The 17,648-nt window shown below is 39.0% G+C and overlaps 1 protein-coding gene across 1 annotated transcript in view; it reads left to right on the top strand.

Annotated features, from left to right (window-relative positions):
• SEMA6D (semaphorin 6D) overlaps positions 1 to 17,648 on the top strand; it is a 70,884-nt gene that overhangs the window by 26,454 nt on the left and 26,782 nt on the right. The gene's annotated exons all lie outside the window — the stretch shown is intronic.

Below are 17,648 nucleotides of genomic sequence, written 5' to 3'. Positions count from 1 at the left end.
AGAACCTCAGAACTACTTTAACTTTCATTTTTCTAATAGTTATATATACTAATAGAAATTATTTTACTTTGGCTCAGCTGTCTAGAGATAGTTGACCAAATGATCATTAGGATTAAACCTGTAATAAAATATTTTCTGTCTAGTGACAGTTGGCTAAATGACCAATAGGATTAAAACTCCAATAATATAGTGGCTTTCTCTTATAAACTGAAAATACTATGAAGTGGGATCATAAATTTAGAGTTAGAAGGGATCTGAGACATCATTGAACCCAACCTTATTTTGCAGATGAGAGAACTGAGACTTAAAAGAAATTAGGAGACTTGCCCAAAGTCATTTAACTTACAGGTGTTAAGAGGATTTGAACCTTGATCTTTCTTTTAGTCTAGTATTCTGTCCTCTATTTTCCATTTAATAAATGACAGTGAGTTTGTAGGTAAAGAGGGGTGAGAAGAGAGACAGAGGTAGTAGTAATAAATGATTCCCTCAGCAAGATGAGAGGGCAGATGGTGCTATAATCTGAATCTTGACTTGTAGCCAGTCTTCTGTGCACCAGATAACCAGCTTGAATCTTGATGGTTTTGCAATATAAAATCAAATTGATCCAGCACTGGAATAATTCTGCTTATTTCATCTGGATCTGTCCTTTCTTCTCTGTAGATTTAACCTTAATTTCCCAGGGGAATCTTAACTCACTACACTGCCTTTGCCACACTTAAAATAAAATCTATATACAAGGCTTTAATATAAATGTTGGCGTCCTTGAGAACTTTATGGTTTAGAAGTTTGGTATTTTCCTCTATGAACTTGATTCCTAGAAAAAGATTCAATATTTCTTCATTTCAGGCCCAAAGGTCCAAGTCTTCGAAGGGCGTAGAAAAATGCATCCTAGCTTGACACTAAATAAGGACCAAAAACATCCGTTGATGCAAAAATTTGCTTAATTATTCCAGATATTCTTGAAGTCTAATTGCTCTAGTGTTGAGCCTGTGTGGCCAATTCAGTTAATCTGGCACTTTAGCTGAGCCCATGTTTTTTTTTTTTTTTACTCTCTTTTAAAATATGCAATTGTTTCTGTGGCAGATCTAAGCCTCAAAAACTGGCTTGTTTTCCTTCAAGTTGAGGTCACTTGCAAATTGCAACATGAAAGCCATCTCTGAGGAAATAAGCAACCCCAAATTAAACAAGATTCGATTATCACAATCTTCACTTTTTTTGGACAGGCCTCCCTTTCTGCCTGAAGCCACCTTCTACTTCAGCAAATTTTAGATCACAAGAGAATTCAATCCACAAAGTCTCTAATCATTCACCTAAAGCAGTTTGCATCATTAAAAGTCAGCCACTCGACATTACAAGCATTCTGTCAGCTTGTTTTAGGGAAAGGGAGGCGAGCACTTTCTGTAATGTTAAAAGCCTGCAAACAACTAAAGTGTAGCTAGCAGAACCACAAGCCAATTAAGATCAAAGCTGTGATACTTAGTAGGAAGGTTTCATCACTTAAATATGAAGGCTTTTTCCCCCTCTTTTACTTTGACACAGATCAGGAGGTGTTAATGCAGATTCTTTTAAACAAGTCAAATAGTTTTATTTTATAAAGTGCAGGAATTGTAATTTTTCTCTTTCCAAGTCAATTAGCATCTTGCCTCTGGGTATTCCCAAAGCATTCTAGTTTAGGGGTTAACAAAATTTTAGTAGAGAACAACATGGCTCCCCTCTGTTTTTCTTCTGCAGCAGTGGGATGCTTAGAAGCCTTGGAACCCAATGGGAGTTTACATTTCAGCCCAAAAGATATTTCTTCAGCTCCTAAGCAGTTGGCTGACTGATACGTTTACATTTGCCTTAGCATCGAGGAGGCTGATTTCAAAGAGGGCCACAGAGATAGTTTAAATCAGAGGTTTGTTGCCATAACAACTAGATGCAGCACTATTCTTATCCCCATTTTGGTTTATAATTAGCAAAAATGGTTGGATGGTCCCAAATTCAGAAGCAGATTTAGTTTTTCAGTGAGGGGCTTATTTTCAATGTAAATTATGAAGAGCTCAGCTGTAGAAATTGGTGTGTGAACACTCCCATTCAGCATTTAGTTATAGAGCCAAAGAAAAATTCCCTCAGAACCAATGTTTTCACCTGTTTCTATCCCAGATGTTTCTGGCCTTCTAGAAAAAGGCTGATTCAAATTCTTCTTTTCCTCCTTCATTCCCATCTTTGCAGGAGAGCTTGGAATATAAATAATGTAGGACTTTTATTATTAAAGTTATTGTTTGTTTACCAGTTGAGTCTAAAGCAAAGTTGGAGATTTGCGGATTTATTAATGAAAAATATTTAGATGATTGAAGCAAAAGTAATTGGTTATTTTTTTTTACCTCCCCCTCCCTCAACCCCTTGAAATAATTCAAATAATTGCCTCAATTTTCCATTTCCCTGTCATTGGTTAGGGTTGCCCCCCCCACGTGTGAATATCACAGTAAAATCAACTTAGCTCTCCATGTCATTCTTACCCTACTCACTATGAAACACAAAGTCATTGTTTCCAGTAACTTGGTTTAATAGGACAGGAATTTAGTATCAATGAGAGAAATCGCTACTGCTAGATTTAGTTTAGCAATGAGGGTTTTGGAAGGGGTGTTTCTGTTGGGGATAATGGAGGTAGGACTGCAGATGGGAAAGAAAAATTATATCCCATACTTTGTTTTAAATAATTTCTTAGGATCATAGATTTAGTGCTAGAAGGGACTGCCAAGGCCATCTAGTAGCTCATTTTAAAGTTGAAGAAACAGTGTTTTGCCCTAATTTACACAGGAATTAAGTAGCAGGACCTAGGATTTGAACCCAGGCCCTCTGATTGCACTATACTGCTTCTCTTTCAGCAGAAATAACTTAAATTGCATGATTGTTCACTGAACAGTCAAGCCGTGAATATTGCGCTCTTTCAAATAACAGAAGTCTTGTTCTCTGGGATATTCTTATCTCTAGCTCTGAGACTAACTGGATTTCTAAGGGGTAGCCTTGTATAGAATAGGATGGATGAATAACAGGATGTTAGGAATAGTGGGACAGCACACCCCTGCAAGTCACAGACCAATTCATTTAACTTCATATATGATTTCTTAATGGCAGAACTGGACTGGCCCATCCAGACGATTCAGGGACAATTACTGGACGGCTTGACACTCACTTATACAACATGAAGACAAAGGGGAATTGTTAGAACTTCTGCCTTTTAATCAAAGGCTTCCTGTGGCTACTGGGTATGCTTAACGCTGACAGCTAATTTTGAGCCACTGTTGGGTCGAGAAAAAGGAATAAAAGAAAGAAGTTCAAGACAATGTAACTAGAAAAGACTAGGGCAGAACATTGGGGGGTTGGAAGGGAGGTCTTCTAAGCCTGATGGAAGACTTGAAGGTAGGCCCCCAGCTTTCCCTGGGAAATACTTTGAAATATGTGCTATCAGTAAGGTTATCAGTTTATCTCTCTCCCTCCCCTCAGGAGTGTCCAGAACTCAACTCAACCCAATGCTCTAATGATACTGAGCACTTCTAATTAATTAGCCAAGTTCAGCATCATCTGTTTAGTGGTTTCTAGGATCACATTTGGAAAAAAAAAGCTTACAGGGAAATGGAAATCTATCTACAACAGCTTTTTGAGTGGTCATCAAGCCTCTGCTTAACCCCCTCCAGCAAAGGGGAATTATTATTATTAGCTGGCATTTATAGAAATAAATTTTGAACTAGGCATATGATTTTGTTGATGTAGGGAACACTTAGTAAAGAAATTCCCCCAATACAGATGCAACTTCTAGGCTGAAAGATTTGCCTTGGGCACAAAGAAGTTAACTGATTATCCCAAGATTGACCTTGAAGGTCAGTCCTCTGCCCATTATGCCACAATACTAGTATGGAGGAAAGAACTCTGGACTGGTTCAAACTCTGCCTCTGAGGTTCAGTACCAGTCTGACTTTGGGCAAGTCACTTAACTTTCTGGACTTAAGTTTCTTCATCTGTAAAAGGAGGCAGGTGGACCCCATAGCTTCTTCTTTAAAAAAAAAAATCTTATTTTCTGTCTTAGTATCAATTTTATTTTTAACCCTTACCTTCCATCTGAGAATCAATACTGTGTATTAATTCTAGGCAAATTCTCCAAGGGCAGACAGGTAGAAAGTATTTAAGACTAGTTTTGAACCCAGGATCTCCTACCTTCAGACGTGGTTCTCTATCCGCTGAGCTGCCCCTCTTAGTGTCAATTTTAAGACAGAAAAGTGGCAAGGGCCAGGCAATTGAAGTTAAGTGACTTACTCAGGGTCACATAGCTGGGAAGTATCAGATTTCTAAATTTGAACCCAGGTCCTCCTGACTCCAGGCCAGGATCTGTATCCACTGTACCACCTAGCTATCCCAAACAGCTTTTAATGTCCTTTCCAGCTTTAGGTCTATGATCCTAGGATATGTTGTTTTTCTCTTCATATATACATATGCATGTGTTTGTATTGTTGCATGGAGAATATATATGATTTCAAGTATATATTGCAATATACATTCATTTATATACTGCTTCAAGGTTTGCAAAATTTTTGCATGCAGTATCATTTCAGGTCTTTCAGCAAGCCTGAGTGGGTAGTTGCAAATACTTTTAAAATCCTCATTTTAGAAATAAAGTCTCAGAAACCACTTGCTAGGGTTACACAGTTAGTGTAGATAAGATAGCTAGGGGCAAAGTTGGATTTGAATCCTGTTCTCTTGTCTCCAAGTCCATTATTTTATCAACATACTGCTCATGCCTGACTTTCTCACCATCCATTTGGGCCCTTGGCATATTCCCCAACCTCTACCACACCATAGCTTCCAGTTCTCTGTCCTTTATAATTATTATTGCCCTCATTCTTCTCTATTTGTATAAATACTAGAGGCAGGGAGGGGTATATGCACAGAGCATGTCAAAGAGAACAATCTCCTTAGGAATATTTTGTCATTTATATTAGTTTAAGTTCCACTTTCTTCTCATAGATGGCCACATCGTGGTAGAAAACTCTACCTGGTTACTGATTTGGAGACCTGAGTGTGTTCCAAAACCAGGAATAAGAATGCTGGTCAGAGAGCAGCCATTTCTCTCTTTGACTTTATTTTCTCTTTTTTTGACTTAATTTTTTTTTCAGAGTAAAAAAAAAATCCAAGTTCTCATATTGGTCAAAAACGTGTTTGTTCTGCATATTAATCTATCGCCTCTGACCAGATTTGCTTTTTCTGGGGGATAAGACAAATGTACTAATAGGCTATCAGTGACTGAAGAGAAAAGAGAGTAGACTGAGGAAATTTCATAATAGAATATTAGATTTGCAAAGCTGAAAGAGATTCTAGAGAGCATTTCATCCAACTATTTCATTTTATTGATGAGGAAAAGTGAGGCTGGAAAAGACCCTAGAAATCATTTCAACTAACTTTTTTTTTTTTTTAAACCCTTGTACTTTGGTGTATTGTCTCATAGGTGGAAGATTGGTAAGGGTGGGCAATGGGGGTCAAGTGACTTGCCCAGGGTCACACAGCTGGGAAGTGGCTGAGGCCGGGTTTGAACCTAGGACCTCCTGTCTCTAGGCCTGACTCTCACTCCACTGAGCTACCCAGCTGCCCCTAACTTTTTTATTTTATACGTGAGGAAATTTAATCTGGAAGGGACTGACTCTAGAGATCATCTTGTCTAACTTCTTCCTTTTTTCAGATGAGGAAAGCGAGCCTCTAAGAGAGGAGGCCAACATACATAACTAGTTAAATCAGTGATGGGCAAACTACAGCCCATTGGCCAGATGTGGACCCCTGAAATGTTCTATCCCTGCTGCAGGGACGTTATTCCTAATCTGACGAATACAATGAGTAGAATACAATACAAAGAAATTTCGAAAGAGTTGCTTTAGAAACAGACTGACAGATGAGCATTTCCTTTCCTTTGGCCCCCTCTTTTAAAAAAGTTTGCCCATCACTGAGTTAAGTTAATGCCAAGGGTGCTAGTAATTTAAAAGTTGTTGTTGTTGAGTTATTCAGTCACGTATGACTTTTTTTGTGATGCCATGGACTATAGCATGGCAGGTCCTTCTATCCTCCACTATCTGTCAGAGTTTGTCTAAGCTCATATTAGTTGTTTTTCCATGACATTATCTATCCATCACATCCTCTGCTATCCCCTTTTCCATTTTCCCCAACATCAGGGTCTTTTCCAGTGAGTCCTGGTCTTCTCATTATATGGCCAAAGTATTTAAGCTTCAGCTTCAGTATTTGTCCTTCCAACAAAGAGTCTGAAGTAATTTCTTTAAGTAGTCAAAATGAAATATGTCAGGTCCCCCTTTCCCCTTCAGGTCACAGAATGTGGCAAGCGTGGCCTCCTCTCTGGATTTGGGTTTCAGTGAGTCCCAGCAGAGATCCTTAAGATTAAGGTAATCTTGTCCTTGTGGGCTCCTCTAGGCACACCTCCTCTCATAGTTGACTTTTAGCATATGCCAAAGCACTTACTGTTATATTTTTTTTTCACAAAGACTTATTTCTATTCTAACTGCTTCCCTAGAGGGTAGAATTGGAAGAGGAAACCCATTCCATTTTTACCATAATAATGAACCCTAAACTTTAGTAAATATGTATGGAAAGGCTATCACAAGGGTACATAATGTACCTTATAATTAAATATTAATTATATTAATTTATATGTAATATAATTAATAAATAATAAATATAAAATATATAATTATATATAATCTCTTACCTAGGTTAAAGTCTTTTGTGTTTGCATGACTAGCTGTAGCTGTTTCTGTGCATGGTACAGTCATTTCCTCCAGAAGGGTGATCTGGTTCTTGGTGATGCCCTGGGAAGAACCAAGCCCCCACCTGGCATTTGGACTGATGGTCTTTAAGTTTTGAAGCTTCTAGGTTCCATCCATTGTCGGCCAGTTGGCCCTTTTTGGTTGTATGACTGTAAATGTGTACTACAATTAAGAATTCCTCATGCACTTGTACCCAATCCAAGTATCAAGGGTATTTTACAGATAGTCAGAATTTTGGCCAATTTTCACAGTCATCACTACTATAAGAAATAATGTGTGTGATGAATATAAAGAAGCCTGGAAAACTCTATATGAACACAGTGAAATGAGAAGAGCCAAGAAAATAATATACAAAGTAACTGCAACAATGTAAATGGAAAGAATAACTATACACTAAAAAATTAAAAGTGTAATGACATTATAAAAATCAAGCATTACTGAAATGAAGAGATGAGAAGACACTCCCAATCCCCACCCCATTGTGTGTGTGGGAGGCAGAAGGATCCACAGGTGTAATACATTGCCCATGTTTTTAGAATTTTTCAATGTATCAATCAATTATATGGATTTTTTTTTCTCTTAAAAAAAAAGATGATTTGTTATGTGGGACTGACTTTGGAAGGAAGAAGGGAGGATACTGGGGATAAGTGTGATGATTAAAAAAAAAACAACAAGATAGCAATAAAAGCTTATTTTTTAAAAAAGAAAAGAAAATGGCCAGCATTGGGAGATAGATGGCTTGTCTAATTTGAGGAAGAGCAAAGAAACCAGTGTCACTGGAGCAAGAGTATATTGTGGGGTGTGAGGTATTATGAGGCATAAAGAAGCCTGGAAGGGAAGCAGAGAGTTAGGTGGTAGAGGACTTTAAAATCCAGACAGAACATTCTTATCCCAGTAGTTTAATACTAGGATGTAGTATATACAAGCAGGAAAAGAACAGGACTGGAATTAAAGACTTGGATTTGAATCCCATTTTATTAGCTTGGTGACCCTAGGAAAAAGGCTTCCTATTTTTTTTTAGGAGAAAATACAGATATCCTTCACAGTCTGGCTCTAGCCCGATACTTACCTTTAAATACTCTTTTCTAGCCCAAATAGGCAACTTTATGTTTCTTGTAGAAGACATTCCTTCTCAACCAGACTGTCTTCTGTAGCTAGAATTGACTCTCTCCTCACTTCTATGTCTTACTATCTCTAGCTTTCTTCAAGATTTAGCTCAAGTGCCACCTGTTCTAGGAGATTTTTCCCCTGATCCCCAAGTTGTTCAGTGCACCCTACCCCCATGTTACTTTGTTTTTCTTTTATATGTGCTGTGTGCTTATTTATCTGGGCATGTTGTTTTTCCGTAGAGCGTGAGCTCCCCGGGAGCAGAAAATAATTTTATTCTTGTCTTTGTATCCCCAGCACTTGCACAGTGCCAAGGCATATAGTAGGTGCTTGATGAGTACTCATCAAATGAATAAAAAGTTGTTTCTTTTCTGAGCTTCAATCTCCTCATCTATAAAATAGGGATAATCAAGTTTGGCATAATGGCACACTGCTATAATCCCAGCTACCCAGGCGGATGAGGCTCGTGAGCTAAGCATGTCACTGTCAGTATGGTGGGCTTCCAGGAGCAAAGACCCACCAGGATTCCCTAGAAGGACCAAACTGACCCAGGTCAGAAAGAGAGCAGGTCTGAGCTTCCATGCCAATCAGAATAGGGTTGGGTCTGTGTTTAGTCAGTCAATAAACATTCATCAAATGCCTACTCTATATATGCCATGCACTGTGCTAAGTAAGTGCTGAGGATATCAAGAAAAACATATAAAGATAAAAAAGACATAAAGAAAAGCCAAAGATAGTCCCTCCTCTTGAGAAACTCAGTCTAACAGGGGAGATGACGTGCAAAAAACTTCTGTACAAACTAGGATAAAAGCAGAGGGACAGCACGAGAACCAGCCTTCTGGCAAAAGGTGGGCTTTAGTCAAGACATGAAGAAAGTCAATAATTATCTGACATGAAGAAAGTCAATAATTATCTGCCACACTTCCAGGCTTGGTGAACTAGGGAGACTCAGTCTTTAAATAAATAAATAAGAATTAGAATCATTGTTCACTAAGACTAACAATACAATGAAAACCAGCCCAAACACCTGTGCTGTTCTAGCCACATTTCTGCTTACAGCACTATTGTGCCAAAACCCCATCCCATAAATACCAGAGGAGACCTAGAAAGTAAAATTTGAGTGTAAAATCCACTGGATTTTTTGGCCATTTTTGCCATTTTGGGCCCTGGAGATGAGAGCTGTGGCTGACAGTATTATGTTCCCTCTGTCTTGAAAACAGGTACCTCTGCTTTTAGGGAAGCTTGAATGCTTTAAAATAATCAGAGGTTTGAATTGGAAGTGATAATATGTTTGGTATGGTGCTCTGTGTCTTGGGAAAGCTGACGAGCTTCTAAAATTGTTTTTGTTTTTTATGGAGTTCAGCTATGATTAATGTTGCCTTAGGAGACTTATGGGGTAAGCGGAGAAGAAATACAGATAAAGATGGTACAATATAATTTTGTGAAACCAGGATAAGTGATTTTTCCACCCACAGCGAGGGCACCCATCTGGTTGCCATCAGGACTGAAGACCACCCTGTAGGAATGCTTTTTTGCCATGCAGGCCTATTTAGTGCCCACACCAGTGTTCCAGCAAAATCCAGCCACCAGCTAGACTCTGTTGTCTCATCCCTCCCTCCCCATCTAAAGGGTATCTTAAGAAATCCTCCTGCTCGTAACCCTGGGTCTCATTACCACTGATGATGGATTGCTTAGTTTGGTGGCACATGCTCTTGGGCTCACCCCTGCTACATAGTACTTTTGCTGACCATAGAATTCAGTCTGGTCAATTAGTTTGTGGCATTCTTGGTCATGGCTCCATATTTAACCTGAAACTTGGACTGAACCCAAGATGATCCTTCCATTCTTCCTTCCAACAGAGGCATCATTTCTCATTTGATCCTCATCATGACCCTGGGAAGTAGATGTTATTATTAATCCCCTGTTACAGATGAGGAAACTGAGGAAGACTCTGATGAAGTAACTCTCCTAGTGTCACACAGCTAGTGCTGAACTCTCCTGATTCCAGGTCCATTACACCCTTTAACCATTAGCCACCTAGCTGCTTCTGGCATCATGGCTAACAACAGAACTGTTAGCTATTAAGAATATCTAGTGAGTTCTTTTCAGAGGAGATGTGGATAACGATAATGGTTTAAGTTGTGATGGGCAACTAACTCAAAACAAATTCTTTATATCTTTAGGATTAAGACTGGAAATATTTCTCCCCCATAATCTTCCTTTAAGACAAGTAGGAGGCAACTATTTATACTCCCATTTTGTGGAATTTGAAAATAGTTAGATGACCATTTTTATCTGAGGCCACATTTCTAATTATTCAAATCTTTCCTTACCTACTCATCAGACGAAGGGCCCAGGGTAAGGCATTTAATCTTTTTAAGCCTCAGTTTCCTTATTTATAAAATGGAAGTAGTAATAGCTCCCATCTCTCAGGGTTATTCTAAGGATAAAATGAGTGAATAAATGTAAAGCACTTTTGCAAGTCTTAAAGCACCTCAGTAGTGGTAGTAATAATAGTCATCGGTGACACTGAAACTTAAACCCTGGATTCTCGATTTCCAGTTGGGAGTATGTTCTTCTGACCTGCTTTACATAGTGCCAAGTAATTCTAGCCTTTCAGTTGCACCAAAAGATAGGGCTTGACATCCAGTATTTTCTTAAAGAGTCAGACGAGGTTGGTGAATTAACTGCTCCTGGATTATTCAAAACAAGCATTCATTGAATACATACTCTGCTCAGATCTAGTCACTGGGGCCACAGGGGTAAAGACGAAACAGTCTCCATCAGAAACTTACCTTAGTGGGCAAGGGGGAAGGGGGGAGTTGAATACACAGAAAAATAGAAGGTAATTTGAAGGAGGAGGCTTATTAATAACTGAAGGGGAGGGAGAGTTTCATACACAGAAGCCTAGAAAAGGCTTTGCCAGTGCTGATAAGAAATAGTGGTGAGGCACTGAACTTTGGGTCAGGAACTTCCTTTTCAAAAATTATGATCTAGTGATCTTGAGTCTATACCAAAATGGAAAAGTCACTAAACTGTGGTCGTCACTGTCTTTCTCCCTTTTCTCACTTGGGAATAATAACAGTATCCTATTTTGCCTCTTCTAGATATTGCATGAGTGCATTGAAAGCAATTTAAATCCCAGGAGAAAAGGTACTCCTGTACATTGAGTGAGATAGGCTAGGGGTTCACTTAGAGACCATATCAGTCAATCTGGCAGAGATGGTCCAAACACACACACACACTCCACTTCTGTCGCCTCAGCACAGAGTGCAGAACCAGGCATGGCACCAGAGCCCTATTATCCCGAACAGAATGTCAGCCTTGGCCCATATGGCAACCCCAGCAGGTCATTTGGCCCACTAAGGCAATGTTCCAGAGACAGGCTTGAATCTCTTGGCATCCCATTCATACCTTGGAGTTTCAAGCTAATTATCTAGATTCACTCAGTTGTGCTTGAAAAGTCCATGGGGGGGTGGCGTGAAGAGGTGTTCTGATATGGCTTGAAATGAGAGAGAGAGAGAGAAAGAGAGGCAGAGACAGATGGGGAAAGAGAGAGACAGGAAAGAGACAAGAGAGAGAGAAGGAGAGAAAGAAGGATAAAGAGAGGAGGGAGAGAGAAAAGGAGAGAGAGAAGAGAAAGACAGAGACAGAGACAGAGAATTAAAGAAGAGGGAAGGAAAAAGAGAAGAGGGCTTAAAATTTAATTTCTGTTGTCAATAGCTAACCTTGAAATACCTTCTGTCCTTCACAAAGAAATCTGTGCTTGCCTCTGTCATGGTACTCCTTATTTGGGGAGGGGGTTTGCAACGGCTTCTTAATGTTCATATTCTTACAAAGCTAACCCTGAGCCCCTAAGATCTCCCTAGAAATGAATTTGTCTTTTCTTCTTCCCTCATAGGAAGTGCTTTTCCATTGAGAGGGCCATCTTATAAGAGGATCATCCTCTCATTAATTTCCCACATCATTTTCACTTTAAATCATACTTCATTTTCAGGACGCTTTGGCTCCAACACGTTTTCTGACTTGAATTTGGTTGAACAGGCAGAAACTTGTATGAGACATGTCATCTGTGGCATGTGTCGACAGTGTGTGTGTGTGTGTGTTTTCTCTCCAGAGTCATTGTTCTGCTAAGAGTTTTTAGTTCCTTGGATCCTCTGGAGTTTGTGTTCAGTTTAGAGAGGACTAGTTGTATCTTGCTTTTTGTCTCTTTTTTGCCTGTATCATTTAAATTCAATCTTGTTCTCAATGAGTCACTGACACTTTTATTGAAAGGGCTGATGATTCTGTTTAGGTGTTTTGCTTTAAGAAAAATCAGATATACAAAAATCCAGGGAGGGAGGTAGGTGGTTTATTTACTACTGGATTCTTTAGTTCATAGTTTATCTTTAAAGCAAATTTTATTGAGATCCTCTGTGTTTATATCACTTAAATGCCCCTCCCATATAACAAAGAATATTTTATAGTCCTTTAAATACCAAGCTTCTGCAATCCTTTAAAACATAATTAGAGTTAAGGAAAATTCAATTTATCTTCTTTTGTGGAACCCATCCATTATAAAAACAACATAGAGACTGGGCTAGATTGTGAAATAAGTAAAGTTTGTCATACAGGCCTCCTTTTATGGCACAGATTCTTAATCTAAAGTCTGTATCTGTAGGTAAATTTAGGAAGCCCATGGAGTACCAAGATCTTGGATGGAGGTAAAAATACATTTTTGTTTTTACTGACCTTTGGTTTTACACGTTTCATTTTTAAAAACATTGTTCTGAATAGTCAGTACTTTTCAGTGGGCTACCAAAAAGGCCCAGGTCCAGTAATGCCAAAACGGTTAAGAATTTCTCTTCTATGGTGTTCTTCGTCTCCACACTTTCTTAGGCCATCCAGGGGTGTCATCTTCCCCTGCCCTTTTCAAATTCTTTCAAAATGAGCTCCCAGGAAGGTTTTCTCTGATCTTTCTTCCTCTTGTTGGGTGATGGCTTTCTAATCCAATTTTATGGTATTCTGGCTTCCTCCTAATCACTTATATTCTAATATGCTACATAGTTTTCTCTTTCCTAGCAGATGGTAAGCTCCTTGAGAGCAGCTTCTATTCAGGACTTTCCTATTGTGTTTCCTGTTCTCGGGGAAAATTGTACAGTGCAGCCCATGATGCCTCAAATGAGACATGGCTTAATTATGCAACTTTCTAGGGATATAAATATTTTAACAAAGAAACATTAAATCAAAGAAATGAATCTTAATTCACAAATTTACCAGTATCTGGGACATCTGGCAGGCTGTATTTGGCCAGAACCTGAAATCATACCTCTTAAGACACCTGCTAATTCAAAAGACCAACTTTGGCCCCATATATGTTTTTGCTTTGAGTTTTGCTGTCTTGACAAGACTAGAAATGGGGCAAGCCCCTCCAGGGGAGTTAGCAAGAGGTAGCTTGAGTTTCCCTTTTTTTTTTGCCTTTTGTTTTGGGGCGAAAGAGCAATTTATTGATTTAGTTGTATGTGTTTTGTTGGGTACATCAGTTTAACAAATATTTGTTGAATGCTTATCCCCAGCAAAGCTCTGTGCTCAGTGCTTTAAAAAAAAAGATTCAAGGAGAAATAAGGTTTTCTGACTCTGTCTTTATTCATTAACAAGGAGGCTTTGACACAACAATAACGAGAAAATCCCTTGTCTGATTAGGCTTACTGATTTGGGGTTTTGAAAATGTGGTCACTTAAGAATTCTGATCAACACAATGACCCAACGGAGGACTGACGATGAAACACGCCACCCACCTCCCGAGAGAGGTGCAGAATAAGACATCCATTTTTTGAATATGGCCAATGCTAGAATATGTTTTGCTTGACTATGTATATTTATTATAGGGATTCTATTTTTTCCTTTTTTTAATCCCCAAAGTGGATTCACAATATGTGGAGAGAAAAATCCATTTTTGTTCATTGAAAAAAAAAACCTATAAAAATATGATCCCTGAATTTGTCAGTGAAATAGGCAAAGGCCAGCCCCGATTTGTTTATTAAAAATAAAAATCTACACTGAGGGAATCTTGTCTTTAAATCATAGCAAGATACAACTTTGGAAAGTGAAAAGAAGCCCCAAATATAGCAACACTGATTCATGATCTATTTGTTCATTTCCTACAATGTATATGGTGTTGGCCTGTGCTGCTTAGTAGGCAAGGAACCTGATTGATGTTCGGGGACTTTTGGGCTATTAGAGATGTAAGAATGAGGTTGTGGGATCCATCGCCAGAGATCAGCCAGGAATCCTGATGAGTGAAGGGGGCTTCTTCATTATCAGAAAGCTGAAGTGATATCAGGATTCTGGTCAGAAATCCAGGCCCCAGAATGCACTCAAGTTTGAAGTAGAGGGAATACTTTTAAGAAAGTGGTGATATACAGAGGACCTGATCAAAGGAAAAGTTTACTGATGCCTCCTATGGCTTTCTCCCTTTGTGCTCCCCTCTAAGTGGGGCCCCTGGTCCTAAGGGAGCCACAGCTGTGTTATTGAAGGCAGCAGCCGACAAATGCAAGGGCTACGGGGGATGCAATCCCTGTTCCCCATGAGCCCCTCGTAGGGGGCAGGTAAGACTTGGAGACAGTGTGGTAAGAGAGGGACAAACAGAGATGTCTTATTTGTCTTTGTATAGCTCCCTTGGCACAGTGTTTTGCACATACATAGCAGAAGCCTAATCAATATTTGTTGAATTAAATTATTGAATGAGAGTTCAAAGAATGGAGATTAAAACACTGATGGTGCACCGCAGTGCCTCCTGGCATATATAATAGCATGTGAGGATTGTTGATATTCACAACAAGTGATTGTAAAAGCCAAATCTTTTACAGTGGATGGAAAACCTTAGTGGCATCAAGGTGCTTCTTGTGGTAACTCACCAGAGGCTGTCCCTGACCTGGGGGGGCTGCCGAGGACTTGGGGAGTAGGCAGTAGGAAAGTAATTGTGAGAATGGAGATTTGCTGAAGCCCAGTGGGTGACAGTTGTTAAGGAAAGCTTTTAGGGTGGCATGATGGAAATAGAACTGGATTCAGGAGTTTTGAGGCCTGTATTCAAATTACAGCTATTATATTTTCAAGTTGTGTATTCAGGGGCAAGTCATTTAATTTTCCTGAGCACCATTTTTTTTGGGGGGGAAAACGGGTAAAATGAAGCAATGTTTGTAGTGTAAAATAATGTTTATAAACTTTAAGGCATTCTATGGGCCTTTTATTAAAATAATCTTGTATTCTTATTAATACATAATAAAATAAAAATATATACTGTATGTAACATTGTATTGAAATATTTTTATTAAATTTATTATATAAGTTAAGATAAAATAATTGCTAAAATATTTATATAATTGATATTATTATTATTAGGTTGTTAGAAAATATCACCGTGTAACCCTTAAATCAAGAGGCAGTATTTTTTTTTAATAAATAATCTTTGAGTCAAGAAGACCTAGGCTCAGTTCTTGTCTCTGACCTGTGGACTGACCCAAGACAAGTCACTTAACCTGCTATCAGTGCCCGAGGTTAACCCTCAAAGGCTATGAATCACAAAGTCAGAGCTCATCTGTGCCAGTAGAAGTAATTTCCTTACTAGGAGTTCCTTAAACTATGGAAAGCACAAGTCCAGCTCTTCCCCCAAATACTGTATAAATAAATGGGAGTTGTTATTTATGGTAGCTGGAGCTTTGCACTTGAAAAGACTTCAGCAGAAACTCGAAGGTTGGGCCAGCCATATAGCGTTGGATACAGAACGCCAATGTCCCTAGACTAACTATCTGTCTTCTGTTAAGGACTGTGTATTATAGATAGGAAAGTGATTTCCAGAATAGGGTCCCTGGTTCGAATCCAAGGGGTACAAAATCAGCAGATTAGAGGATGGGTCTCATTCCACCAGGATAACCTATTATTGGAGCTTGTCTCAATGTGACCACACCCCCACCCCCCAGCCCACCATCCTGTCCTGCAGCCATTTAACCCTTCAGATTCCTCCCAACATTCCCCTTTGTTCTGGGCACTATCCTATTCCAGGATGTCACGGGAAAATTCTTCCTTTCCCTTTACTTCTTAGTATACCCACATCCCCATGTAACACTTTGTGACTGTAGCAGCAGAACTTTTTTTGGGGGGTGGGGGTGTGGAGGTTAGTTAGTACTCTACCAGTTTATTCATTCATTCATTCATTCATTCATTCATTTATTTTTAGAGAGGCATAATGATTGGCCCAGGATGAGCTGGCATGGATGTATTATCCTCTGGGTTCAAGATCCCCTAAATTATTTAATGTACCCATTTCTATTCTAGATTTCTCTTTGACTCTCAACAATACCACCATCCTTCTAATTAATTTAATTAATTAATATTTGTTTCTCTACATATATTATAATTATTGATACTTCACATTAATTAAAATTTTCAATGTCTTGAACTCCTTTACTAGACCCATATTGCCCCAGTAAAAGGTTTTATCAACTTTTTTTTTAATGCTTACTTTCTGTATTAGAATTAATTCTAAGACAGAAGAGTGATAAGAGTTAAGTAATCAGGGTTTAAGTGCCTTGCCCAGGGATACATGGATAAGAAGTATCTGAGGTCAGGTTTGAATCCAGGTCCTCCTGATTCCAAGCCTGCCTGATGCTCTCTCTACTGTGCTGCCCCAGGCCTTGGTGTAGAACTAGCTATTCACTAGCCTGCTGGTTGGTCTCCACAACCTCAAGTCTCTCCTTTGCATTCTTTCCTCTTGGTAGCTGTTACTGTGATTTTCCTGTGTACAGATCTAACAGTGACACTATTCTACCCCAATAAAATCCAGAAGCTTCCTAAGACTCTGGGACCAAATATTATTTCATCTTTATCTCATTGTTTTTTAATTCCTATTTTTGTGTAAGCTTTATGATATATTTAATTATTAGTTACAGTAGTATATGTATATACTTTATAAATAAGTAAATATGCATATATTAGGAAGGCATACTCAAAAAGTTTTTATCAACTAGAATGTTTGAAGTAAAACGTTTCTGGACCACTGACTGATATTTTGGATTACAAGGCTGCTTCTGATACTTCTAGTGGTGTAATCCTGGATAAATCACTTAATCTTTCATTTGCCCATAGCAACTAAAATTAAAAGTTGCATAGTGGGGGCATCTGGGTGACTTAGGGATGGGAGGACTTTCATTCAAAGCTGGCCCCAGACACTTCCTAGCTATGTGATCCTGGACAAGTCACTTTACCCCATTTGCCTATTCCTTACCTTTCTTTAGAGTTAGAGTTGTTAGTAGGACAGAAGGTAATGGTTTGGAGAGGGGGGAAGGAAGTGAATCAGTCCTCATCTAACATTTCTTTGAATTTTTCTATCACCACCCTTCCAACCTGCGAAGAATATTAAACTATTTTGCTTATGTCTTTATGTTTTGAAAGAAAAAGAAAGAGAAAAGTGGAGAGAGAGAGGAGACAGAGAAAAAGAGAGAAAAGGAGGGGAGAGGGAGAGAGACAGAGAGAGGAAGAGATGGAGAGGCGGGGAAGAGAGCAAGAAGGAGGGAGAAGGAGGAAAAGAGAAGGGGAGAAAAAAGGAGAGAGATAAAGAGAGACAGAAAAAGGAAGAGATAAAAAGGAAGGAGGGAGGGACAGAGGAAGAGAGAGACAGAGAGGGAGGAAGGGGGAAAGAGGGAAAAAGGGGAAAGAAAGGGAGAAAGGGGAAGAGGAGAGAGAGAGGGAGAAAGGGGAAGGGGGG

This window comes from Gracilinanus agilis, chromosome 2 (genome assembly GCF_016433145.1).
Source record: "Gracilinanus agilis isolate LMUSP501 chromosome 2, AgileGrace, whole genome shotgun sequence".
Lineage (NCBI taxonomy): Eukaryota > Metazoa > Chordata > Mammalia > Didelphimorphia > Didelphidae > Gracilinanus > Gracilinanus agilis.
The sequence above is the reverse complement of the archived record's forward strand: the minus strand, read 5'-3'. Positions and strand labels throughout refer to the sequence as shown.